The 10,994-nt window shown below is 35.3% G+C and overlaps 2 pseudogenes; both read left to right on the plus strand.

Annotated features, from left to right (window-relative positions):
• The first annotated feature begins 211 nt into the window (after positions 1-211).
• Positions 212-7,933, plus strand: LOC103540104 (olfactory receptor 5D13-like; annotated as a pseudogene).
• A 233-nt stretch (positions 7,934-8,166) lies between these two features.
• Positions 8,167-9,119, plus strand: LOC103540103 (olfactory receptor 1165-like; annotated as a pseudogene).
• The last annotated feature ends 1,875 nt before the right edge of the window (positions 9,120-10,994 follow it).

Here is a 10,994-nt window from a genome sequence, read left to right on the forward strand (position 1 = left end):
AATTATTCTCTCAATGTTGCATGGAATATTATAAATTGAGGAATGTTGCTGAGAAAAATGGCTATAATCTAGCTTTGCAATGCTAAAGACCATTTAAATGATTTTTACAGAGCATCTGTTGTGGGATTGGTTTTGAAAGATATTGTTCCTACAGACAGAAGCATGTGGAAATCAGAGAAAGCTATAGCATAATGAAAAAATTCATGAGAGTATGGGGAATGTTTACTATGCATCCTCGTTGAAGTACCCAAATAAAACCTACAGTATTTCTATTGTGTAGGTTCTATAGGAAAGAACGTCTATATTGTGTTCCCAAATGCCCCCACCTGTTGATAGCTGCCAATGCTATGGCCTGAATTTCACAACCAAATAGTGTTTTTGAAACCATACCAATTATAATAAGTAAGAATGTTGAATATCTACTATGCATTACACCATATCTTATAGCTTTTATATTCATTGCGAAGTAGCTTCCTTTCTAGTGATTTAAATTTTGTATTATTAATATTCTCATTTTACTGTTGAAGAAATGCCTAGTGGTACCAAGTAATATTCAAGAAATATTATAGTGTCCTATTTGAGATGGTTTTATGCCCTGTCACCCGTCTTTGGAAAAGCTTTAAACTTAATGCAAAATCATAGAATGTGTTTTCCTTGCAGCCTGAAATTTATATACATTGGCCAGGGCTTTCATAGTTCTTATTGTTTGTCACTACCCTACTTCCAAAATTTACTACATTGAAAAAAAAAGGACTTTTTGTTCAATACTGTTTCATTATCACTGAAGACACAGCACATATTTTGCTGTAATCACCTCCTGATGAATAATATAACGTGGCATGGACTAAATATTTTCAAAATTAGTTCCACATGAGTGAAAAGTTTTGTATATTTCTACAGCACAGCTCCAGAATGTGTACTGGATTACTTTGAGTCAGGAGGACACTGAAAAGGAGGTAGAACAACGAAGAAAATATTAACTTCATGATTTTGTAGCGATGTTAGCATTTTAAACATTTTTGACAGATGTAAGTTAATTGTCTCACAGCTAAAGAAGTGAAGCAAGGAAGTAACTGATGAAACTCGTGATATGTATTTCCTCCAGTGCAACTATTTTTACTAAGCTCTGATTCAAGAGAGTTTAGAGCAGCCCTTCTCATGAAGTCAGCTGCCTATGATGACCCTGAGGTTTATTATTTAAAACAGAGCAGGGTCTACTCAGTTTTTTGTTCTCCCTTACTTAATCTTGTATTTGATTATTCGGCTCACACAGAATTATTATTCATCGTGTAATTTTTATATAAGTGAATACTAATTTTTGAAATAATATAACAGTGAAAAATCCAGCATTTTCAGCAACAATCTTAAAGAGACTCATTGAGCCTCTCAACATTTCTGCTATTATCTTACATATTTAAATTTTGGTTCTTACTTCTCTGGATCAACTTTGATACGTTGTCCACTGGGACCAAGAAAAACACAGTGGTGAAGTCAACTTTCTTGTTTTGGGCTTTTCAGAATATTCAAAACTCCAGTTGCCTCTGTTTTTCGTATTTCTGACCATCCACACAGTCACTGTACTGGGAACCTGGGCGTGATCGTGATTATCCAGATCAATCCCAAGCTCCACATCCCCATGTATGACTTTTTCCCAGTCACTTATCCTTCATTGAGTTCTGTTATTTTATTGTAGCTATACCCAAACTATTAGAAAACTTGGTGGTGGAAAACAGAACCATCTCCTTCACAGAACGCATCTTGCAATTCTTCTTCGCATGCACCTGTGTGGTGACAGAAATGTTGATATTGGTAGCAATGGTGTATGACTGATTTGTGGCCATGTGTAACCATCTCCTCTACCCAGTTGTAATGTCTCAGAAGCTTTGCTCCTTATTAGTGGGTGCATCATATTCTTGGGGTATAGCCTGTTCCTTAACATTCATATACTTTTTGTTTACCTTATCCTTTTGTGGGATTAACTTCATAAGTAACTCTGTGAGCGTACTGCCATTGTTGTCATTTCCTGCTATGATCCCTACATTAGCCAGAAGATCATTTTAGTCTCTGCCACATTCAATGAAATAATTGATGATCAGCATGATGATCACTCTTACTTTCTATGTTTTCATCTTTATCACTGTCTTGAAGATACCTTCAACTAGTGGGAGCCACAAAGCCTTCTACACATGTGCCTCCCACTTGACTGCCATTACCGTTTTCCATGGGACTGTCCTTATTCTCTCCTGTGTTCCTAACTCCAAGAGTTCATGGCTCACGATCAAGATGGCCTCTAACATTTATACAGTGTTCATCCTCATGCTGAACCCACTGATCTACAGTCTCAGGAACAAAGATGTGAAAGAGATAGTCAGGAAGTTAAAAAAGGGACCAGTCTGGTGGTGCAGCAGTAAAGTTCGCATGTTCCACTTTGGCTGCCTGGGGTTTGCTGGTTTGGATCCTGGGTGCAGACCTATGCACCTCTTGTCAAGCCGTGCTGTGGCAGGCATGCCACATATACCATAGAGGGAGATGGGCACGAATGTTAGCTCAGGGCCAGTCTTCCCCAGCAAAAAGAGGAGGATTGGTGGCACATTTTAGCTCAGAGCTAATTTTCCTCCAAAATTAAAAAACAAAAAGAAGTTAATCAATGCTAGATTGTTGTGGGATAAAATATAAAGCTAGGAATATTAATTATTTCTTTTTGAGAGTACTGGTAAGAGTTGCCAAATAGCAAGCAGTACATGAACCTATGGTAAGCTTGCAATTGAAAGCCCAATATCTGTTCCCTCTAAAATTTAGTAAAGTAATCTTAACATTACAAAACATGTTATGGATGAAAGGTCAGACTATGTAAAATAATTTTTGATTCAGAAATTGCAGTGTAAAGACTTGTGTTAATATACATGACCATATGGTTGCCAGGGTTAAATTTCAGTCAATTTAAATCATGTGAAGTGTAATATTTTTGAGATGATCTGAAAAGTTATAGCTTACAATGTTAGTGTTTACTCCTTAATATAGAAGTAGTACGTGAAGAGCTGTTCAACATGAAACCCTAAATATCTTTAAAAGTATATATTTAACTCCATAAGAACTGTCTTGGCATCTGAAGATTCCCCAGGAAACAAAAATAAATAATAAGTATATCTCCCTTAAAAAGTCCATAATATTGAATAGTTAAATTACAATTGGTATAAACAAATATAAGACATCTTCCCTCGCTCTACTGGCACAAGAAACTGTCATATTTTGGAAACATGTGTCCATCACTCTAGTTTTTTCGATTTACATCAGTGTGGTTGTACGTTATTATTTATTTACTTACTTATTTGTTGGAAATTTTATTGACTTAATTTTAGGTTCATTTTAAGTTGTAATAAATAGTATAGAGAGATCTTCATATCTTTTACCTAGCTTCCCCTATGATGGTACAGTATAACCACAAGAATATTGATAATACATTATAAAGATCTTATTTAGGCATCAGTTCTTTATTGATCAAAAGTAATCAACCATGAACTCCAGTGGTATGCAACAATAACAATCATTTTGAATCAGTCGCTTGACTGAGGTAGCTCTGTTGATACCAGTTGGGTCACTTGAGTGTCATGACTGAGTAACCAGATCAGCTAACCTTCAATCTACATGCCCATATGTATGTCATCGCCATTGAGCCACTTGGTTAAAGGTCTATGTTGAATGATAAATAGAAATAAAGTATGCCCAATAACAAAAGCATATTTCAAGCCCCTGTTTGGGTCTCACTTGCTAATATTTTATGAGTCAAAGCAAACCATATGGCTAAGCCCCAAGTCAGTGTGGGAAAGTCATCTGCCTCTTATAGAACTAGAAAGTAACAAGGGAAGACCTACATGAGCTGAGTAACAGTGATATCTCCTAGTTTATGTTACAACCCACAGGCTAAATTCTACTTTAATTATTCCCATGACCATTGTCCTGAACTTGAATATATGTCTCTAATCGCTCTGTTAAGCATATGAGAGTTTTGTAGATGAACTGTTAAATATAAGTCTTGTCCTAAAGAAGTGGTATTCTTCAGAGAATAGGCTAAAACACACATACAAACACATATACATAAAAATAGCAAAATACGCCAGTCGTGTAAATGGCATGATGATATGAGTGGAAAGAGAGTAAGAGACAGGACATTGGATTAACCACCAATGTTTGCTTGGAAGAGGTATGTAGTAATTCATGAAGTGATGACACAGTGTAAAAGAATAAGGGTAGAGGTGCCATTTGAGAGGCTTAGACAGTGGAAGATTAGAAGGTATAAAAGACTTGTTTTTGTACAATAAAGATTTCAAACGTTGCTGTGAATGAAGCAGTTTTGTAGTGACAAAAGGATGTGGTTATACAGTTCCTGGAGATATTAGAGAAACAAGGTTGATGAGTTTCAATTTGACTCATTTAGGCATAAAATGCCTTCCAAAACACCTACACTATAGCATTCCAGGCTAAATGAGAGTTAAAAAAGTTAATCTTACAGATTGGATCGTAGTTTGGCAGCATAGTCAGAAATCTTACATCCAGATGAGTGGATAGTTGATAAGAGTGGAAATGAAGAAGGAGGTACATTTTGAATGTTTCTCTTTTTTCGTTTTTGCCTGATTGCCTTTCTCACAATCACAGATATGGCAAAAAGAGGGTCAGAAAGAACCAGATTGGGTTAGGAAAACAAGAAGAAATGAAGATTATATATCAGTGGATTAGAAATGGATACAATTGTGAATCCCAGACTGAGTGAAAAATCTGAAATTTAAAGGAGTCCAGGGTATGTCTATTTTTAAAATAGTTTTCCAAATTTACACCGCAAAGACGTGTTCAGAACATGGAACTGATGCTATTTTCTTGGAGATCAACAGCATTAAAATATCTAGATGGAATGGAGCCAATATTTCGGGAGGCTTTAACTAAGTGTAGGATTTTTTTTCAGAAGTTTTAAAGTCATACCTCATTTAAGATGCTCACACTAAATACTAAATGATCTAGCATAGTGTTATTATCCACATTTTAAAGATGATAAAATTGAAGCTCATAAAATTAAACAAGTTGCTAAACCTATGTATGTAATATATGATGAAGGATGAATCTGAACTAATGAGATTTGCTTCCTTAAGTCCACGCTGTTTACAAGACGGCAGGACATAATGGTACCTTTTCTCCATCCAGTCACATAGATCCCTACTCTGAATGAGGAGAAAATAAAGGTAAATATTATAGTTTTATTAAAAAAACTGTCTGATAAGAAAAATGTGGGACAGTTTAATTTCCTTTTTCTGTTCTGTGAATAAGGATGTAGTTTATTCATTCAGCCTCAGTCATATGTAGCTGAAGCTGTACCTGTAGCTTAGGTACCAAGTTAAGTTAGTTAAAAACAAAAACTTAACTACTTTGATAAAATTATCACCATAACATTACCTTAACCATCGTTGTCTTCTTTATGCATTTTTACTACCTGTTTTATTGGGGAACTATAAATATACAATGTGATCTTAGCCCTCAAAATGGTTGTGAGGTGGGTGAGGACGTGTTACATTCATTGTAAGGGATCTTGAACTCTCCTGGGTTGTTCAAACTACCTGTAAATATTTTACTTAAAGATTGTGTTGAGCACAGCATGTTGAACAGAACATTTGTACTCTTCAAAAGTAGAGGTGAAAAAATATTTATCAAATTTAAGAAATACCCCAAATGGTAATGATAATGGAATGGTCACTAATAATTGGTAATATTGATGGAACCTGAAGAAATAGCAAAGGAATTCCAAGCAATGGGCTGAGTAAATGCAAGAAGCATTGTGGTCAACAGTCAGTTTAATTAGAAAGAAAAGTCATGCAAGTATCAAAGAGGAGAAGAAAAAAGTCAAGCAGTGCATGAAATTTAACAGTAAATAAACATTCCCCAACTTTGTCTGAAAATTTCAAGTGCATACATGGAATTTGTTGCTTACTGGTAAATCATGGACAGAGCTTAGCAAGACAGTAAATTGATCTAACACAGTTCAAATATTTGACCACAAGCTCTCAGTTAGGCATTGTTATTAGATATGTAGCAAATAAGAGCAGATTGGTGAGTTCCTTGTCTCTTGGCCTGGCAGGATATCCCTGAGAAAATGTGCTTAGTTTCAGTTTCAATATCAGCTCAGAGAGGCCAATGGTATACACAGAATATTGAGTAGTTCCTCTGGAATATTTTGAAACCAGTGTGATGAAAAAAAATGGAAACAAAACAAAACCAAATAAATCAAACAACACTACTAATGCTTACCTACAGAATAAAAGAGCAAGACATCTGTTTTAAATATCATCACATTTGAAAGTCTATCATGTAAAAGCGGGTTAGCTTTAATTTCTCTGAACTCCAGAGATAAAGTTAGATCCACTTGAACCTGGAAAGTACCACAAAATACAATAGAAAGAATATTACTTGAAAGAAATTTTCAAACACAGCATTCACTATGATATTCACTGCTTTGGTAAGTTTCACTAGATGAGTTCGAGGAGGGATCATTAGCTGTGGGGACAGGTACGTTACTGTAAGAAACACCGTAGAAGCATTGCTAATGAAGTCTGAACACCAGGCATATGAAAATACTCAGAAATTATCTGCTTTTCACCTGTATCAAATTTTGCTTTAATTTTGGTTTACAGTCTTTCACAAAGGTCACTTAGTTTTTATATTAGACAGAATAAGACCTAACAATTCCAAGGATTATTTCTCCATTCCAGGTTCTAGAACCTTTATTGATATAATTGTTTCATCTAGCTTTCTAGCAGTAGTAGCAGATCTATCTCAAAATTCTTAACCTGCACCATTGTGATCCAATAAAAGCAATCTAAGTCCTGAATTTAGAGAAGCCATTTTTGTCAATACGTTTGACGAAATACATGCAGTGAACACAAGGTCAACTCAGTATTCTCTGGGATGGAAAGTGTTGTTGCACAGCTGATGTTCTGTACCTGGGATTAGTGGAGATTTGATGACAGGCCGTTGCATGCTGCAAACAAAACTAAAAGTGGTGCAAGTTCACAGACATACTTATGACGACAACATTGTATTCATTGCATCTCCACATTCATTTCTAGAAACAATTATTCTTTTAGGTTTAATAATGTGAAATTTCTAATATCCAAACTCCTATTGGTTTAGAAAAATGAAATATTTATATTTTTGAATCTTACACAATTTTTCATTCCTCATTGGCCACCACACCGAGTTTGCCTCACCAAAAAAACGTTTTCGGTTATTGTTTTAAGAGATGATACTTCTTTTTTAGTACTATTTTGTGTGTGTTATTTATAACCACTGATAAATAAGCAGGGTTTTTTTTCTTTCTAATACAATATGTACTATAAGCAGACTGCTCAACCAACAGAAGATATTCAATGTGAAACTATCAAGAATATTTCCAAAATACTTCCTTGGAAGCCTGTTTTAAATCATTGGGCATTTTGAGCCATATAAATTACCATATGGTGTGTATCTAATTCAGAGAAAATAGTTAGTGGGATTATTGACAAGACCACTTAAAGATCTTCCTAAGTAGATGTTCTATGAGTCCTTGATAATGGGATATCACTAGAACAGGTCCACTTGCAACATATCAATATAGAATTGTGAATGCCTGATGATACATTTTTCCCCAAAGAATTTTAATGTTTTGTTTTTTTTGCATTAAAAGTATTTAATCTTCCCAAGGTGACTTCTGCCATGATCATATTACTACTATATTCTGTGCAATGTTTTTCTGTTTTCATTATACGTCTCCTTTGCTCTTATATAATTTTATTTTATCATGGGATATTCAATGCCCAAAGTACTACAAGCATTTATGGATCATTATATAAAATAACACTATTGATAAATATTATTTGTTTCTTGTTTTCCAGATGAGGAAACTAAGTACTGAAAGATAAAGCTCATTGCCCATAATCAAAAAGTCAGTGAGTTGTCAAGTAAGACTCCAAATTGGAGCAGAACACTCAAGAGTGCACGCTGACTACGTATTCTTCACTAGTTTACATTGATCTGTGCTTTCTTCTTCTTAACCCACCTTCTCAAGTTCTGCTGCTCAATTTTTCTTTTCCTTTGCTTTATTTATTTATTTATCTGCTTACTGACTTATTGTTAAAATCAAGAGCCATGATATTGAATGAGGGAAATCGGAGCTCTGTGACCACGTTCATCCTCCTGGGCTTCTCAGAATACCCTCATCTCCAGGCACCCCCTTCCTGCTTTTCTTGACCATCTACACAGTCACTCTGGTTGGGAACTTTGGCATAATTGTCATCACAAGGATCAACCCCACACTCCACACACCCATGTACTTTTTTCTCAGACATCTATCCTTTTAGGATATTTGTTATTCCAGCGTATTCACACCCAAACTTCTAGAAATCCTGGAGGATAGAACTATCTCCTTCAAAGGATGCGTGATGCAATTTTTCATTGGCCGCACCTTTGTGATTACAGAAATGTTCATGTTAGCAGTGATGGCCTATGACCGGTTTGTGGCTGTTTGTAACCCCCTTCTCCACACAGTTGCTATGTCTCATAAACTCTGTACCCTCCTTGTGGCTGGAGCTTACGTGTGTGGTGGAATATGTTCCTTGACACTCACATACTCTCTTCTGGAACTATCATTTTGTGGTTCTAAGACCATCAATCACTTTGGCTGTGAGTATTCTGCCATTCTTCCTTTATCCTGTTCTGACCTCTACTTCAGTCAGATGACATGTTTAGTCATTTCTACATTCAGTGAGGCTTGTAGCCTCCTGATTATCCTCTCCTCCTACATGGTCATAGTCGTCACAATCATCAAGATGCTTTCTACTGGTGGACTCCAAAAAGCCTTCTCCACCTGTGCTTCCCACCTGACTGCCATCACCATTTTCCATGGAATTATCCTTCTTCTCTACTGTGTGCCCAACTTCAAAAGCTCCTGGCTCCTGGTCAAAGTTGCCACTGTGTTTCTCACCATCATGATCCCCATGCTGAACCCCCTTATCTACAGCCTTAGGAACAAAGATGTGAAAGAGACAGTCAGGCGTTTAATCAACTCGAAACTGCTCTCTCTCTCAATACAATTCAAATAAACGTATGTATTCACGTCCTACTTACATCTAGTAATTTTTCATATCTATTTCTGATGCTAGTTTACTTTTAACTAAATCTATGATGTTTTCTATTAATTAAATATTGCACTTCCGGCGTTGTCAGTGGTCAGGAGGCTCTGGATTAATAAATAAATAATCCTCTGTGATGCACTTCAACTGAGCTTGCTTCAGAAAGAAAAATATTTCAAAATCTCCCAGTTAGACATTATGGAAGTCAGAATGATGAAGGGATATATATGTAGAGACTCATTACTTATGTTATAGTTTAAGTTGTGTTTTATAAAACTGCTGCAAATACAGATGATAACTTTCTTTACTGGATCTGTGCTCAGGTTCTCGAAACCAATTCTTTAGTTTCGGAAAGTTCTATAAACACTTTTTTTCCCCTCAAAACTTTATTTTATTCCAAGTAAAATTAAGGACCTTAGAGTTTACATTCTGAAACGTATTATCTGACTTTAAGTGAGCAGGTGTTGAAAACATTAGTTCCTCCATATGCATCACTCATTTTTTGAGTATCAATGTAATATATTATAGTTCAAAAATGTTGAAAGTAATACTGAACACTAAGAAAAAGTTCAATTTATTTCTAACAAGACATATCCAGTATTCATTGAAAAAGATACCAAGATTAATAAAATATACTTTTGATCATCCATTCTCAACAACAAATTTTCTCAATTACCAATTTTCTGCACATCAGTACATGACATGCACATCTACTCAATTGCTTAAATAAAGCAAAGGAGAAATCATTATTTATTATGATTTACTATTCTGCAGCCTTTCTCAAATACCTTTCAGAAAGTTATGTTGTTTCTGTCTCCAAAACAAAGCTATGACCACGTTTCTGCTTTCTGAGCCAAACTTGTCGTTAAGTTGGTTTTCAGCAGTTAATACCAAGTTGATATACTTCCCATATTTCTTAACATTATGTAAGGCATGAATCTCAAATTATTCATAGTGATTTTTAAAAAATGTAAAATAAATTTATTTCACTCCAAGCTTAGAATTGTGCAATAGTTTTCATTACATTTATCATGAAAATTTAACTCTGCAAAATATAGTATCTGCCTAATTCTCTGGCTTCATCATTTTAAATTTAAAACATTGAAACATATTGTTTTGAACAAAGACATATGTACCTCCCAAGTAGATCAATACATAGAACCTCACCAGTACTCCAGAGTCAATTTTTAGCCCTTTCCTCTTAATGCCAGCAAGAGCCAAAATAATGAATTTATCATAGTGATGCGCTTGTTGTTCTATATAGATTCAATATCTAACTGTGCCACTCAAAAAACACAAATTTATTTTCCTTCTTTGAAAATTTTGTGTAAATGAAAACATACATTATGTATTCCATATATCTGACTTTTTTTTTTAAAGATTTTATTTTTTCCTTTTTCTCCCCAAAGCCCCCCAGTACATAGTTGTATATTCTTCATTGTGGGTCCTTCTAGTTGTAGCATGTGGGACGCTGCCTCAGCGTGGTTTGATGAGCAGTGCCATGTCCGTGCCCAGGATTCGAACCAACGAAACACTGGGCCGCCTGCAGCGGAGCGCACAGGCTTAACCACTCGGCCACGGGGCCAGCCCCTCCATATATCTGACTTTTATAAATGAACATTATGTCTTTACAAATAATTCATGTTCTTCATGTATTTAGAGTTTTTTCAATTTTTCCCTATTTAACAGTATAAATATTTCAGATTATTTCTTTAATCCAGTCTACTATGATGGAGTTTTGGAATGTTTCAATTTTGGGCATGTATACCATTACACTGCACATAAGCACTCCTTAGAATGGGGTTTACACCTAGCATTATTATTCATTTATTTACTTCTTAATTT

Source organism: Equus przewalskii, chromosome 11 (genome assembly GCF_037783145.1).
Source record: "Equus przewalskii isolate Varuska chromosome 11, EquPr2, whole genome shotgun sequence".
NCBI classification, from domain to species: Eukaryota; Metazoa; Chordata; class Mammalia; order Perissodactyla; family Equidae; genus Equus; species Equus przewalskii.